Source organism: Pteronotus mesoamericanus, unplaced genomic scaffold, assembly GCF_021234165.1.
Source record: "Pteronotus mesoamericanus isolate MK-2021 breed Mesoamerican mustached bat unplaced genomic scaffold, CSHL_Meso_final contig_124, whole genome shotgun sequence".
NCBI lineage: Eukaryota > Metazoa > Chordata > Mammalia > Chiroptera > Mormoopidae > Pteronotus > Pteronotus mesoamericanus.
Window position 1 is genome coordinate 1,050,698 of NW_026555051.1, and position 17,425 is coordinate 1,068,122.

Below are 17,425 nucleotides of genomic sequence, written 5' to 3' on the forward strand. Positions count from 1 at the left end.
GTCTTTTTGCATCCCCAGCCACCTGTCTCTGGCAGAGAGCGCCCCTAAGCTTTTTGGTGTTGTGTTTTGTCTGTATTTTCTTGGCTTTAGCTGCTGTAGTTTAGGGGTTCCTGTTTATGATTCAGACCTCGTTCTTCTCGGGGGGAGCTAACTGGCCATTTCAAAGTCCCTGTGGTGCCAGTGCCTGTAGGCACCGAGCCCACCCTCTCGAGCCTGCACCGCAATTCTCACCCGTTGGGATGTGTGAGAGTAGAATCTACTGTCCGCGGCACCAAGGCTCCTCTCCCACTATCGCTCCACTGCTTTCCAGGTGATTACTCCATTATTTAGTTGCAATTCTAGTTTGGTTTTGAGACGATGTCAGCGTGACTCCCATTCACTCCTCCGCCATCTTCTCTCTTCCAAATTTTTATTCATATTATTTTAACATTTTAATCCCAAATGTGTTTACAGCACTAATCTCTTAAGTGATTGGAAAAATTTTAGTGAGAATGAGTTTATGCTATAAAATTGTTCAGAATTTTATCAGAACACAGAAATCTACATTCAATGGTGATTGATGTTCACCACAGCCATAGGTCAATCAATGCCGCCCTGACTTGCCTCCTTTGGTCAATTTTGTTTCACCTTTTAAAGGTAGTGGGAGTTCTAGGCAGTATGCTCAGTGCAATAGTGACAAGGGTACAGGGAAACGTGAAAAAGATGACACAGAAAGAAAGCATGTAGTATTTTCTGAACATCTTAAAACTCAAGGTTTTCAGAAGATTGAGACTAGATCCAAAGCACAATGATATAATTTTAGCAACTTCTACTGACACAGAAGTCAGTCAAGATGAATTATGGGTCACAAGGGAAATGTTCCTCTAAGACATATATTAAAGTCACTCAGCTGTTATGAAATAAGCTTACTGACAACGTGGGGTGTCAGTTATCTAACGTTTAAAGTCAGTGATACAAATTGGCTTGCAATATATGTGGCTTGTAAAGTCTTCTTTAAAAGACTGACGATGTTTCTTGGTAATTAACTGAACTTATAATTGGATAGTATTATTTGCTTCAAGAGGAAATTAGGAGCTATGTGATTAATTTAATAACATCTTTTAAAGGAATACACTTTATTTTAATTTATTTGTCATGTAGACTTAAAATTGCTTAGAAATATTTTAAAGACAACAATAAAGAAATAGTAACATAAGATTTTAGAAACAAAATAATAATGTAGTTGAAAATTCAATTGTTAAAGATAGAAATGTTATCTTAATAGAATAAATAACAATGATACTATTATTTCTTATACAAAATATTTTGTAAACACATTGATTTTTGTTTTTAATAGCATTTTAAAAATTTGATTTCCAAACAGTGAAAATTATAAAGAATAGATTTCACAATAAAGATAATAAGAAACACAAATAAATGTCATTTTTTAACTATTAAGTCTTTGACAGTTTTTATTTGTTTAATTTTATATTTTCACAATGTCTACCTCTTTTACAAAGTCATAATTGGCTTAAGTATATAGTTAGTTTAAGATCAGGGTTAATTATAGCTACATACCATATTGCTGCATTCTCTATAATTGCCATTAGCACAATGTATTTGATTCAGGAAGTAGAGTATACAAAACGGATCATCATGCTTATAAATAATTTTTTCCTCCCCTATTTCTTTCCTCCTGTCCATTTCCATACCATCCCTCTGATAACCACTGATACACCTTCAATCACTATACATGTATTTACATTTCCATATAAATGGAATCATACAGAATATATGCTTTTTTCAATGGTTTTGACCATTCAGAATAATTATTTTGAGATTCAGTCATGTTGTTACATGTATCAATTTTCTATTATTAATGCTGAGTATTATTTCACTATTTACATTATGACAGTGTGTTTATCGACAGCATATTCATCTATCGAAGGACATATAGACTGTTTCCAGTTTTTGGCTATTACAAATAAAAATGCTATGTACATTTATGTATAGGTCCTTGAGTAGTCATACATTTCCGTGCCTTACTTTACACAAGTGAAATAGCTTGATATATGGTAGATATATCTTGATATATAGTGTGTTTAAGTGAAATATAAATAAGCTGCCAAACTGTTTTCCTCCCCTCCTAAACTTTGAATTACTGCTGTCATACCCTTTACCTCTACATGTACTGAAAACCACACTGCTTTTATTTTTGTTGAAATACTTATTTTTAAATATATTTTAATAAGAGAAATAATTATTTTACTTATATATAATGTGATATTTGTTTTCATGTTTATCACCACATACACTTCTCGTATGTTTGCTTCTGCATGAGAACCCCTTCAGTATTTCTTGTAATGGTGATCATTTATTCAGTTTTTGTATAGTGGAACTTCAGTTTTCACACTTAATTCATTCCAGAAGTCTGTAGTAGAAGTGATTTGTTAGAAAACCGAATGAGTTTTTCCCATTAGAAGTATAATACCAGTGTGAAAGTGTTGTTGTGTCAAGAACAGAAGTTTCGTTTGACAACTAAAATGTGTTTTCTGTGAACAACTTTGTAGAGAACCAAATTGTGTGAGATGGGAGATGTTCGAGAACTGAGGTTTGACTGTACCAGAAATAGACTTTATTTTGCCTTCATTTAAAAAGTATTTTTATTGTAGATAGAATACTAAATTGACATTTGCTTCATTGTATTTTCACTTCTGTTTCTGACAGAAAATTTACTGTCATATTTATCTTTGTTCTTCTGTAGATACTGTACCATTTTTGTCTGATTACCTTGATATTTCCTTTTTATCACTGGTTTTGAGACATATAATTTTGATGTATCTTGTGTAGAATCATTCATGTGTCTTATGGGTAGAGTTTTTTTTCCTCTCCCACTTCTGTCTACCTTCTTAGGAGACTCCAATTACATGTATACTTAGTAACTTAAAGTTTTACTACAGTGAACTCTTTTTTCCATTTTTGTCCCCAGGAGAGGACCTTCTATTCTGTCTTCATTTTATTTTTATTTTTTCTTGTTATTTATTCAAGTTCCTTAATAATTTCTTCTATAATGTCTGTTGTACTTTTTATTCCAGAGACTGTACTTTTCCTCTCTAAAACTTTGATTAGGGTATTATAAATATAGAATTTTTTCATTTATAGTATGTTTAATCTTTAGCTTTTTAAACAACTGGAATACAGTTGCAATATCTGTTCTAATGTCATCGGACACCTAGTCTGATATTTCTAAACCTACGTTACTTCTTAGTTGGTTTTGATGGATTGATTTTTCTCCTCATTATGGGCCATATTATTTTTTTCAATGCAAATCTTGAAATGTTTTATTGAATTTGAGAGACTGAATTTTACGTTATTGAGTGTTGGATGTTTTTATCCCTATAAATATTCTTGTGTTCTATTCTATAAGGCAGTTACTTAGAAAAATTTTGATCTTTTCTGGTATTTCTTTTAAAATTTATTAGGTGTCTTGCACATGAATCATTATCTCACCCTCTTTCTTTGTCCTCCCCCACTCTATCTATAATAAATAAATAAAATGTTTTTAAAAATAAAAAGAGTCCAGTCAAGATGACAGTGTAGGTAAACATGGCTTACCTTCTCACACAACCATGTCAAATCACAACTATACTATAGAGCAACCATTATTCAGAACCATCAGAAATCGATCCAAATGGAAGTCCACAACTAGGGAATTAAAGAAGAAACCATATCGAACTAGTAGGATGGGTAGAGATGCAGAAGAGGCTGGTCCCAGAGCCATGTTGTGGCAGATAAAAATCAGGAAGGATATCTCAGGAGCAAGGGGTCCTAGGCCCACAGCAGGCCCCCCAGCCCAGGGTTCCAGTGCCAGGAAATAAGATTTCATAACTTCTGGCTGTTAAAACCAAAGGGTATTGAAGCTGTGGGAGACAGAAACTTCTGGAATCCAAGGCAATTTCTCTTAAAGGACCCAGATGTGGACTTAGATTCAATCCCTCTGAGCTCCAGCACAGCTTGAAAGGCACCAGAAGAATACAGGGAGGAAATCAACTGTCTGACATTGGGGTCAAGAGCTTGGGAAAGCTTTCTCCCAGAGAAAACTGCTGGCAGAGGCCATTGTTCCTTTTCTAAGCCCTCTCCCAACAGAGCTGGCAGGAGGGCACCATAACTGAAACCCCATCAACCTGACTCACACTGTTTGCCCTGTTCTGGTAATTTCCTAAGGCTCTGCTCCACCCAACTTCTGGGCCTATCCAAGCTGTTTCCTGTGGTTTTTCCAAAAGAATGTCTTCTTTTGGCTAATGCTTCAGATTTTCCCAACTAATCTCAAACTGGAAGCATCTGGCCTGAGGGCCTCATGCTGGCACTAGTAGCAACCAGCCTTGGTTTATAGCTTGGGCTCCTCTGGGCACCTCTGCCCAGCACTAGTAACAGCCATATGAAAATTTCTTTGTAGCTAATGCTGTGTGACCCCTGATAAAACACAGGTGGAAGTTGACCTTGGACATGAAAATAGCAATAAAGGTTCAATTACAATAGGAGGGTGTACATGGCTGCTACAGAAGGCACACCTTAAGTACCTAGCTTGGGTAATAGGGGAGGCTGTGCAACTGGACCTGAAAGCGAACTACTACATTAAGTCACTCTATCAGGCATGGGAGACATAGTAGCTCAACTTAACACATACAAAAAGGGAGGTGACCAAAATGATGAGACAAAGAAATATGGCCCAAATGACAGAGCAGAACAAAATTCCAGGGGAAAAAAAACAAAACAAAACAAAACACTAAACCAAATGGAGAAAAGCAAACTATTAAATGTTGAGTTCAAAATATTTGTTTATAAAGATGCTCAGTGAACTTGGTGACAAGCATAAAGCATAAAGATGGTCCAGTCAGAAATGAATGATACACACATTGAAATAAATAATATTTATAGGCATCAACAGTAAATTAAATGAAGCTGAGGATCAAATCAGCAATTTGGAACATAAGGAAGCAAAAAACAAACAAACAAACAACCAATCAGAACAGCAAGAAGAAAAAGGAATTAAAAAAATGAGGACAGTTAAAAAGTCTCTGGGACAATTTCAAATGTACCAACATTTTCATCATAGGGGTGCAGGAAGGAGAAGGAAAAGAGCAAGAAACTGAAAACCTATTTGAAAAAATAGGAAAGATAACTTCCTTAACTTGGTAAGGAAAATAAATGTACAAATGCAGGAAGCACAGAGAGTGCCAAACAAAATGAACTCAGAGGCTCACTCCAAGACACATCATAATTAAAATGACAAAGATTAAAGACAAAGACAAAATCTTAAAAGCAGCAAGAGAAAAGCAGTTAGTTACCTATTATGGAGACCCCATAAGACTGTCAGCTTATTTTTCAACAGAAACTGCAGGCTAGAAGGGACTGGCAAGATTCAAAGTAATGAAAAGCAAGGGCCTACAACCAAGATTACTTTACCCAGAAAAGCTATCATTTAGAGTGGATAAACAGATGAAGAGCTTCCCAGACAAGAAAATGCTAGAGGAGTTCATCATCACCAAATTAGTGTTATATGAAATGTTAAAGTGCCTTCTCTAAGAAGAAGATAAAAAAATATGAGCAAAAAAGTGAAATAAATACATATCTATCAACAATTGAATCTAAAAATAAATATCAAGCAGAACAAAATAGAATCATACATAAAATACACAAAATAGAATCATACAAAAACACATCTGGATGGTTGCCAGATGGGATGGGGTCATGGGTATGGGTGAAAAGTTGAAGGGATTAAGAAGTACAAATCGGTAGTTGAAAAATGGTCATGGTGCAGGGGTACCCAACATTTTGGCACCTCTGGGCTACACTGGATGAAGACTAGTGTTGGGCCACACATTAAATACATTGCAACATGTAATCACACACACACAAAAATCATGTTTTAAATAAATTTACAATTTTTGTGTTGGGCTGCATTCATGGCCATCCTGAGCAGCATGCAGTTCATGGGCCACCGGTTGTATACCCTTGGTCACGGGGATATAAAATACAGCATAGGGAATAGATTAGTAAAAGGATATATATTCAGGACCCATGGACGTGGACAATGGTGTGGGGATTGCCTGACTGAGGTGAGTGCTGGGTGGAGGGGGACAAAGTGTGAAAATTGGGACAAGTGTAATAGCATAAACAATAAAATATAATTAAAAAAATTAGGTGTTAACAAAATAGTGTTTTGTTCAGGTATTATAATTTCCCTATGCTGAAACAAAAACACTATCAGTCTTGCGGATTTTGAACAGGTCCATTCTACCTAGTGGAAACAGGTGCTCTTCCTAGTACTGTGTGAATGCTAGGTACAGGTCTCTTCAGTCTTTTTGTATGTCTAAACGCCTCTCGTGTGTTTGCCTCCCAAGTCACTACTAGTTAATACATATATATGTGTTGATCACTGTTTTTGAATACTTGAATGTTCCCCTCTACAGATTTTCAGAATTCTCATTCTCTATTCTTCTCTACTCTTCATATTTCTGATATTTGATCTCTACCCACTTATCAGATTATCAGTTTTGTTTCCTTAACCCAGGGAGAGCACCAGTCTCCATCAACCCCCCAAACCCTAAAATCTTTTACTGCAGCCTGAAACTCTTTCTAGACATTAGACCAGAGTAATTATTGTTTATTGCTCATATTTCTAGGATTACTGTGCTTTGTTGCCTGTTGTCTAATGTTATGCACAGAGTTCTTTCATATATTTCATCTGTTATTTTAGTTGTGTCATGAGTAATGATAAAACTGGATACTGTTATTACATTCTTATCTGAAGTAGAATTCTCACATCAATTGGCTTCAATAATTTTTAAAAGTCACACCATAGTAGAACAGTAACTTAGAAAGTAAATATTTTAGCTAGGATTTTACATTTAATATTAGTGTACCCATTTGTGATAGCTAATTTAATGTGTCAACTTGAATAGGATAAAGAATGCCCAGATAACCTGTAAAAATTATGTCTGGGTGTGTCTTTGAGGATTTTTCTAGAAGAGTTCAACATTGGAATCACTATGCTAAGTAAACAAGATTATCTTCATGAGTGAGGGTAGGCACCATCTAATTTGTTGAGAGTCTAAATAGAATAAGGTAACTGAATAAAGTGAAATTTACCCTTTGGTTAAGCTTTGCTCTTGCCCTGGCATAGCTATGTTCCTGGTTTAAAAGGATTTTGGATTCAGACTGGTACATCCACAATAGGCTTTCTTCCTTTTCATGCCTTCAACTCAGATGAATCACATCACCAGCTTTTCTAGTTCTCCAGCTTACGGAAGGCAGATAATGGGGCTTCCCAGCCTCCATAATTATGGGATCTAATTTCTATAATAAATCTCTGAATATATAAACATATTGCTATATCAGAGAACATATAATAGGAGAATATTTATATTCTTCTATTGTCTATTACCGTGGAGAACCCAAACTAATACACTGTCTTAACCATACTTGGTTTTGAAAAAATAATTCTGGAGAAATCTTTAAAGAATGGGAGAACTGATCATGCTGAATAATTTAGCATAATAAAAATTCTAGGAAAAGTCACATTATCAAGAAACTAAAAAGTGAAGAAATTTGGTGTGTTGTGAAATAAAAATAAAATATGCTAGTAAAAAAAAAGATCATAAAACAAACACACACACAGAAACTAGGAGATATTTTAAATTTTGAATCTACTGAATCTACCACCTTTGTTTCAAATATCCATGAATGTTATGAGGAGGAAGATAACAAAATATAAGGACTTTCTCCAACTCTTATGGAACTGCTCATTAGAAGAAAAAAATGTCATGTCACTTTTTGGAGACTGTAGTGAGTTTAACGGAACATACTCACATGAACTCTTGGTTTGAGAGCTTTTCTGAGAGTGCCTATAGTGAGAACTCTTTCATGTGACCCTTAAGTGGCAACATATTTATGTGATATGCAAGACTTGAAATGACCTAATGAAATGACAAAAACTTTACTACAATCCATACAAATCTTAAATCAGTACATCTAACATATTGTCCTGATGTTGCTATGGAATTTTTAAATAATTATTTTAATATTGTTACTGAGATTGAAATAATTGGTCTTTGTCATGAAATCTCTAAGTATTGATATTTAAGAAATGATCTTACTACATATAAAAAATAGGAAAAAAACTCCTTTAAAAAAGTAGGTTTTATAGAAAACTTATTATATATATATCAGTATTTAAACATTTTTCTGTTTCCTCTAGGTGTTTTAGTATATTTTTTAACTTATCATAGTGACCTGAAATTTATATTATTCCAACACATATGTAATATACAACCCTTTTACGTATAATTTTTATTCCTTTCCTTTCATATTCTCTATTATTTTGTCATGATTTACACTCTCAATATTATAATCTCGACAATATAGAGTTAGTATTTTTATGAGGCAATCAATTATTCTTAGAACAATGGAAAAGAATAGGGTTTTTTAATTCATATTTCTGTCCTTTCTTGCACTCTTTATTACATAGTTTCAGTTCCCATCCGTTTTCATACTCCTTTCCTTTAAGAAATTTCTTTAACATTTATTTTAGTGAAAAATCCATTGGCAATGAATGAACATTCATTCTCTATAAATGTCTTTATTTTGTGGTTATTTACACCTATATATTCAATGCACATAGAATTCGGGGTTGACTTTTTCATTTCAGTTGTTTTAAAGTTTTACATTATTGGCTTCTGGCTTGCATAGTTGCTGACAGACAGCTCAATGTTATGTTTTTTGTTGTTGTTGTTTGTTTGTTTCCAGTTAGGCAATGATCATTTTTATTTTCTGTAGATGAATTTAAGTTTTATTTATCTTTGGTTTTTAGCAGTTTAACTATGATTATTCTTAGTGTGTTTAACTTAATTTTTGTTTAATCCTTGTTGGGAGTTTCTGAGCTTATTGGATCTATTATTTCTTTTCCTTCAAGACTTCAGAATTCTCAGTTATCTTCTTAAATATATATACCTTTGTCTTCTTCCCATTATCTTTCTGTCCCATTATCTCTGTCTTCTTCTGGGATTCCAATAAAATGTATTTTATTCTACTTTATATCATCAGTTCCTGAATTCCTTGAAGATTTTTGTTTGTTTGTTTTGCTCCATTTTGCTTTTGTTTCCTCTTATGCTTGTTTCAATAATTTGTATTGACCGTCTATAAAACTTACTGATTCTTTTGCTAGCACTAACTAGGTTGTAATGAGCTCTCTGATATAATTTTTTATCTCTGATGTCATGCTTTCATTTATTTTGTAGTTTTGCATTTGATTATTAATGTATATCTCTGGGAAAATTCCCCATTTATCTATACATGATGTCCATTTTTTTCACTAGGTCCTTTACCAATTTAATCATTATTATTTTATAGTATTTGCATGTAAGTTCTCACATCTGGCTTATTTCTGGGACTGATTCTGCTGTTTTCTTTATCTCTTTACAGTGTTTGTTTTGTTTTACTTTTATTTGCTTTCATGTGAGTTTCCAAATTTCTAAAGGAATGCAAAACATCAGGTGTGAAAGAATAGTAGTTCATGAGATAATTATTTATGCCTGGAGTTTTCTTTTTCTTTGTTATTGTGTTATTGTTATTAATATTATTATTATTAGTCTGGTAGCGTGGGCAGGGGATGGAGTTGAGGTAATATATTCAGTCATTGCCATGGGCTGGCTTTTGCTGCGGTTTCTGTAATCTTCAGTGACTATTATCATTAAAATTTCTCCAACAATAGGCTACTACTGTCCTGTGCCTAGTGTGAGGCCTAAAGGTCTAGAAGGTATGTCTCAGTGCCCTTGCACGATTTGCTTTTAGCATTCTCTGCACACCTGTGTTGCGAGAGGGTCTCTCTTCACGTTCTTGCTACTCCTTTAGAACACCATTGCTTGTGACTGGGCACAAAATTTGTGCTGGAGACAGGAGGATGATTCGTGGCACTGGTGAGCCAGCCTCAGAGGCAGAGTCAAAAGTGGGGCATTCTCAGCACTTTCTAACTCTCACTCCCAGGAGCCAAACTATGACTTTTATCGGTGTTGGGTTTTTTGCAAGAAATTATTTCTTGCTCTTACACCTTCCTGATTGGTAGCATGCCTCTGCTTGTATTATTACAAGTTTCCCATCCCCATTCATAATGGCAAACAATTTTACTTTTCCTTCAATAGGAGAACTATACCTTTGCCTGACCCCACTGGTTGGAAGTTTTCTGCCCTTCACAGTAGTAACACATCTCTGCATTTATTAGTTCAGGATCATGGTTTCCAAAATGCTACTTGTCCCTCTGATAGAGCAGAAGTATTTTGTGTCCACACTTATCCCCAGAAACAGTGATCCTTTGTCTGAACCCAAGGCCAAAGGAAGGTAGGGTAATGTGGGATTTCTTGAGTTTCTTTAAAGGCTGATGTGTTTTACCCTTCCTGTTCCTCTGAAATGGAGGACTTCTATCTGTACTTGTGATACTTAATAATTTTCTGCCTCTCCATCAAAAACTTATGTACTTTGATTCCTAAAAGAGAAGCAAATGTTCATGTAACTGTATATTTTGTCTTCATTTATCTTATATAAATAATGATGAATTGAATTGGATAATTATTTTCAATTTAAACTTCTTGCAACTCTGACATTATTTTTATTAAATCCCAGGTTGGTATTTCAGCATTACATCAAGTGCAGAGAGTCATCAGTTATGTGAATTAAGTATTTTTATTGAGAATAAAAGTGCAGATATATATGGGATATTGACCTTCTTAGCACTCACTACATGGCAGTAGTTCAAATTATAAAATCCTGTATATACTTAACAAAAAATGGCTCTTCAGACTACTATTCCCCTTCAACAAATATCACTCTCATCTGATACCTAGAATATTAAAATAATTATGTACCTGATCTTCTATTTGTGCCCCCACCTTCAAAACATTACCATAAAGATTACTTTGATTGATGAATGTCTTTTGAACAATGGTCAACTCCATATTGTCCTCACAAACTCATCAAGGTCAATCCTGCCCTTAGAATATTTCTTAGAATTTCTATCTCTTTCAAATCCCAGTTGAGCTGAAAGATTTATAATAAATCTTTCCTATGGCACAACAAGGCCTTATTTCAGTACCTTGCCCTTTTTGTTCATGTTCATTTATGAATTCTGATATTAAAACACTCATGTATATATTTTTTCAATCTGGGTATAAAATATTTGCAGCCTGAGTATGATAGTGTCCTAACTTGAACATGCCTCTAGAGACAGTTAAATGTCATATATATATTTTGTGTGTACCCACAGCCTAGCATGAGGAGAGCAACAACATCACCCTTTTATAGCCCAATTTTCCTGCTTGTATCAAGAACAGTGGTAAATACTTACTAAGAAATTATCATATGCCAGACATTGTGATTTGCTTGATTGATTATACACACATACACACACACATACACACTGAAAATATGCTATTATTATCTCTCTTTTATAAGAAAGGGTATTGAGTTTTAGAGATGGTGATTCCTTTGCCTACACAGCATAGAGAAAATTGGAATTCTGAAATTTTGGATGAGCTGAATATATGACAATAAGAAAATGAGTGCTTGCCAAATGTGCTTACCCAAGCCATCATAGGTGTCAGGAAGCCTCTGAGTTGCTAGGCTCAAGTTCAATGCAACTCTGAAGCTGAAGCTAATGTGAGGTACTATTTTCTATATCATATACTTAACTCATATGCTTTATTTAATAAGACATGCTGGTATTTCAAGTCAACTCAAGCACTTCAACAAATGAAATTTCTTATTTATGGTTCTAAGTTTGTGTTGAAGATGTAAGTTTGAAATAACATCTCTGTTTAATTAGAGCTACATAAAATAATTCTGATGTTTTGTTACAATAACAGAAGGTGATACATTTCTCTCCATTCAAAAAAAAAAAAAAAGGAATTTCCTCACCTAAAATAAAATATTTCATTATTGTGATTTGGAATTAAAATAACTAACTGCACTTTATAAAGATTTTTTACTGATATACAGACACTAGAAAGAGAAAGGGTCCACTGAGAATCCTTGCAATGTGGTCAGGAATCTCAGCCACCTATATCCATGGGAGGGTGGGAGCTTGACCACCCACAGATCCATCTAAACAGAAGAGGTAAAGGTTATGGCTTTATGAACGATGCTTAAGGTCCTTGGGTGTTTTCCTCTTTTCCCAAGATATTCCCCCCAAAAGGATAGTTCACTTTATAATAATGTTTCACTTGAGAAAAACAAATATTAAAATCTTGTAAGTTTTTGTTTACACTTGAAAATAAAGAACAAAGATTCATTCCATGTTTAATTTATTTAGCTAACACTGCAGCTAACATTTCATGCCCGATACATTTTTTTTCAAATATTATAAAACTGGATGATATTATTAATGCAGAACCTGCTGCCTTCTGGGGAGTTTAGGAAGAACGTAAAAAGAAATGGCCCCAGGAGAAGCTCCTTGATCTTACAAAATTCTGTAGTTAACTCATGTTTGTATAGCATCTCATTAATATAAATGCAAGCAGTAGGTTAGGTTATTTATTTGAAGCACTTATTGACTAGTAGAAAAAAATGCTAATGGATAAGAAAATTAGGTCAACGTTACTTGAATTTCTATTTTTTTTCTTTTGTTTTCCTTAATGTTTTACTTATAGGGCTATATGACTGCATTTTCGGACTACCTATGGTGCTTTTTATACTTAAGGACTGTTTATAGCTTTATTTTATTTTTCTTTGGAAAGTTTTGGGCTAACATCTAAAATGGGATCTTCTAGAAGTTTAAATCTGTCCAAATGCATAGAATATCATCAATAAACATTATCAAGTATATTCTGTTTCTACGCTGGATTTACATTTTTTATTCTCATAAAATATGCATAATATAAAAATTAATTTTTAAACCATTTTAAATGTACAGTTCTGTGGCACTAAGTATATCCACATTGTTGGGCAACAGTCACCACCGTACATTTTCAAAATGTGTCTTCGCCAACTAAAACTTTGTTGACTGTTAAACACTAGCTTCCCATTATCTCCTTCCCCAGATCCTGATTACCACCATTCTATTTTTTGTTTCTATGAATTTAACTACTCTAAGCAATTTGACTAATATTCATGTAAGTGGACTAATACAATATTTGTCCTTTTGTGACTGGTTTATTTTACACAATGTAATGTCTTCAAAGTTGATTCACATTGCAGCATTTGTTACTTTTTTCTCTTTATGGTTGAAAAATATTCTATTGCATGTATGTACCATATTATATTTATCCATTTGCCTGTAAACAGACACTTGGATTGCTTCCACACATTATTTATTATTAATAATGCTAAGATGAACATGCATGTACACATATCTGTCAGAGTCCCTCCTTTTATTCATTTGGATATGTTTGCATTTTTTATCGAAGTAAAATATACAACATTTTAAAAGTGTTTTAAAATAAAAAAGGCATAACATTAAGAAAATATTAGAAAGTAAGTTATAGAAAAAAGAAGAGGAATTGAATGAAAAGTCAATAATCGATATAAGAGAATTTTAAGAGGAAAGAGTGGGAATATAAACAGAATTAAAAAGTGATTTGATCAATATGTAGATAATTTTCATATGTAGTCATATATCTGCCTGTGAACTGGTATTTTGTATACTTTTATTATTATGCTTTCTAAGAGTATGTGCAATTTTAAAGTGTTGTTATGTTGCAAAATAAATTGAAACATTACTTACATTTGGATATACTGACATGGAGATCAAGATGAGTGGTACTGAGTGCAATTAAAATTTACCATGTAATAGCAGAATTAGTCTTCTAAAATTAGAAAAATATATATACATATATAGTTGGTTTAGAGATTCAATTATATCATCCAATTAAATCGTCATTTAAAACTACTGGGCAGTAAACAATGGGAGAAAAAAATTAAAACAACAATAATATTTACAATTGTATCAAAATCTGTAGTATTTAGTAAAAAAACTGAAAACGATACAAAATATCTGCACACTAAGAACTACAAAGTATTGCTGAGAGTAATTAAGGCTATTTATTTATTTATTTATTATTGAGTTATTTGTTTTCAACTTGTGTTATTTATATATTCTGGGTGTAAGTCCTTTATCAGAGGTATGATTTATAAATATTTTCTCCAAGTCTGTGGCTCCTTTTAATTTCTTTTTTTATTTTTAAATCATGCTTATTCTAATACAATTGTCTCAATTTTTCCTTTTCCATCCTCTGTCCATTCTACCCTGCCACCTCCTGCTCCCACAGTCAATTCCCATTCTGTTGTCCATGTCCATGGATCATTCACACATGTTCTTTATCTAGTCCCTTCCCCTTCTTTCCACCATTGTCTTCCTTCCCCATCCCCTCTGGTCACTTTCAGTCTGCTCCATGTTTCCATGCCTGTGGTTTATTTTGTTTGTTAGTTCATTTTGTTGAATAGATTCCACTTATAGGTGAGATCATACAGTATTTGTCTTTCACCAACTGGCTTATTTCACTTAGCATAATATTCACCAGTTCCATCCATGTTGTCGCAAAAGATAGGAGTTCTTTCTTTCTCTCTTTTTTTTTAATGTAGATTGATTTTATTTACTTATTTTTATTTATTTATTTATTTATAAGGTGCATGAATCACTATTACTTGAAATCAAATATAGAGCCCTATTAAACACATTATACAAAAAAAAATATTCAGGTGAGTTAAAAATCAATATGTAAAACTTAAGGAGTTTTAGGAGAAAATACAAAATAATATTTTTCTTACCCCAAAGTAAAATATTAAAACTAAGAAGCTATAAAGTAAAATATTGATAATATGACTATATCAAACATTTAAGACTATACAGTGATATAAAAAAAGTTAAAGGACTAGTAATAGAATAGGAAAGTATTGGCAACACATCTAAAAATTGTTAATAGTTTTTGGGATTTTTAAGGGAAAAATTCTGTAAACATTTAATCAAAAAATGGTTAAAAAATACCAAAATGTCATTTAAAGCTTTATAAAAATAATAGAAATGGACAAGAAATATACAAAAACAGGTTTAGTTTCAAAAAATAATAAAATAACAATGAAAGTAACACATCATTGTCATAATAAGATTAATAAGTATTAAAAATATTAGTAGTATCAAGTATTGGAGACTGTGAAAGGAACAGGGTATTCATAGAATCTTCTTCATCTTCTTAAAGCAGTCCCTTTAGAGTATCTTGTAATGCTGGTGTGGTGGAAGTGTATTCTTTTAGCCTTCTTTTGTCTAAGAAGCTCCTTACCTTGCATTCTGTTTTAATTGAGAGCCTTGCTGGTAGAGCAGTCATTGTTGCAGGCCTTTGCTTTTCTTTCCTTGGAATATTTTTTGCCATTCCCTTCTGGCTTACAGTGTTTCTGTTGAGAAGTCAGCTGCTGGTGGTTCTGTGGCTACCTTATATGTTACTTCTTCCTTCTCCCTTGCTGACTTTAGGATTCTCTGCTTGTCTTTGATATTTGCCATTTTAATGATGATGTGTCTTGGAGTGGGCCTCGTTTGGTTCCTGTTGAATGGGACCCTCTGTGCTTCCTGGATTTGTGTGCTTTTTTTCCTCCCCCAATTAGGGAAGTTTTCCATCATTACTTTTTCAAACAGGTTCTCTATCCCTTGCTCCTCTTCTTCTCCTTCTGGTATCTCTATTATACAGACATTATTACAATTTATGTTGTCCTGCATTTCCCTACACACCTCTTCATTCTTTTTGAGTCTTTTTCATTTTCTTGCTCTTCCTGGGAGCTTTTATTTCTACCTCATCCTCCAGCTCACTGATGTGTTCCTCTGCTTCATCTAGCCTGCTTTTGATTCCTTATACTGCGTTCTTCAATTCAGAAATTGTATTCTTCATTTCCTCTTGTCTCTTATTGATAGTTTGTATGTCCCTTTTCATGTTGATATAGTTTGAAGTAAGTTCCTCTAGTTTACCTGTAGTTTTTGGTAATTCTCTCTGAGCTCACTGAGCTTCCTTAGAACTGTTGTTTGGAACTCAGTATCTGATAGTTTACTTGCCTCTATTTCATTTACTTCTCTTTGTGGGGATTCCTCCTTTCCCTTCGATTTGGGGATGTTTCTTTATCTTTCTATTATGTGTGAGACTCTTTTGTTGCTTCTACTTCTTAAATGGATCTGTCTTGATTTCCTGACTTTGTGGTGTGAACTTCTATGGTAGGAGACTGCTGTTTTTTCTTTCTGGATCTGCCTCTGATGATGTCAGCTGTTGACCCTCTCTGACCTTAAGCAGTCTGTTTGAGACTTCCAGGAATCTACTGTCTGTGGCTCTCTCCTTCAACTGTTAATCTAGGCATTCTATTTAAAGGTAATTTAAATAAATGAAGTTCACAGGTAATAAAACTCATTATTTTTAATGTATTTAATCTTCTCAACTCTATCTATCACAAAGCCAATGAAAGTCCTAGCTGTTTTTTTCTTTTTAGAAATCAATAAGCTGATTCTAAAATTCACATAGAAATACAAAAGACATAAAATGGCTATCATCTTGAAAGAGATCAAATTTAGATAGCAAACACCACCTGGTTTTGAGACTTAATATAACAATTATCAAGACAGTGTAGTAATGTGTAACAATAGAGAAATTGAAAGAACAGCATAGAGACAGAAATAAATGCATACATATATGGACACTGATTTTGAAGGAAGTGTCAAAAGCCTTTCACGGCATAAGGGTGACATTTTGAACAAATGCTGAAACAGTTTTATAGACAGATAAAGATAATATAGATTTAGATATCAATAAATATAAGTATTTCAGGACTTATACCTGGGAGGTATGAATGAAGGGAGATTACAAAGGGGCAGTAGGAAGCTTTGGTGGTAACAGTCATGTTCTTTATCTTGTTCATCAAAATTCATCTAATTGTACACTTTAAATATGTGCAATGTGTTGCACATAAATTATACATCAAGAAAGCTATAAAATGTTTTCAAAGTATACATTTTACTGTATATAAATCAACACTCCATATATAAAACAACAAAAATGTAATTTATAAAAGTAAAAATGTATATAGGTAGGCACGAGATATTACAGGAATATTTTTAGTCCATACTGGACTTGTCTCATTGTTGACAGGCATTTGTATGTCCAGTAACAATAGAAAGATGAAAGAATTTTGTCTTGCAGACAAGCAATTGATTTCTATCCAATGGAACAGATAACCTTTGTAGATTATGACTCCTTGTCTTGTTGGACATTACCAGTTTTGTAACTAACCCCAAATTCTTATAATATCAGCTACAAAAACTAACTAGATATTAGATATTCCTTGAATAATTTAATTTAATTTTTTATTTTTTTTAATTTATCCTTGAATAATTTTAATGTGTTTCTGGAACACTGGTCATATAGTGAGT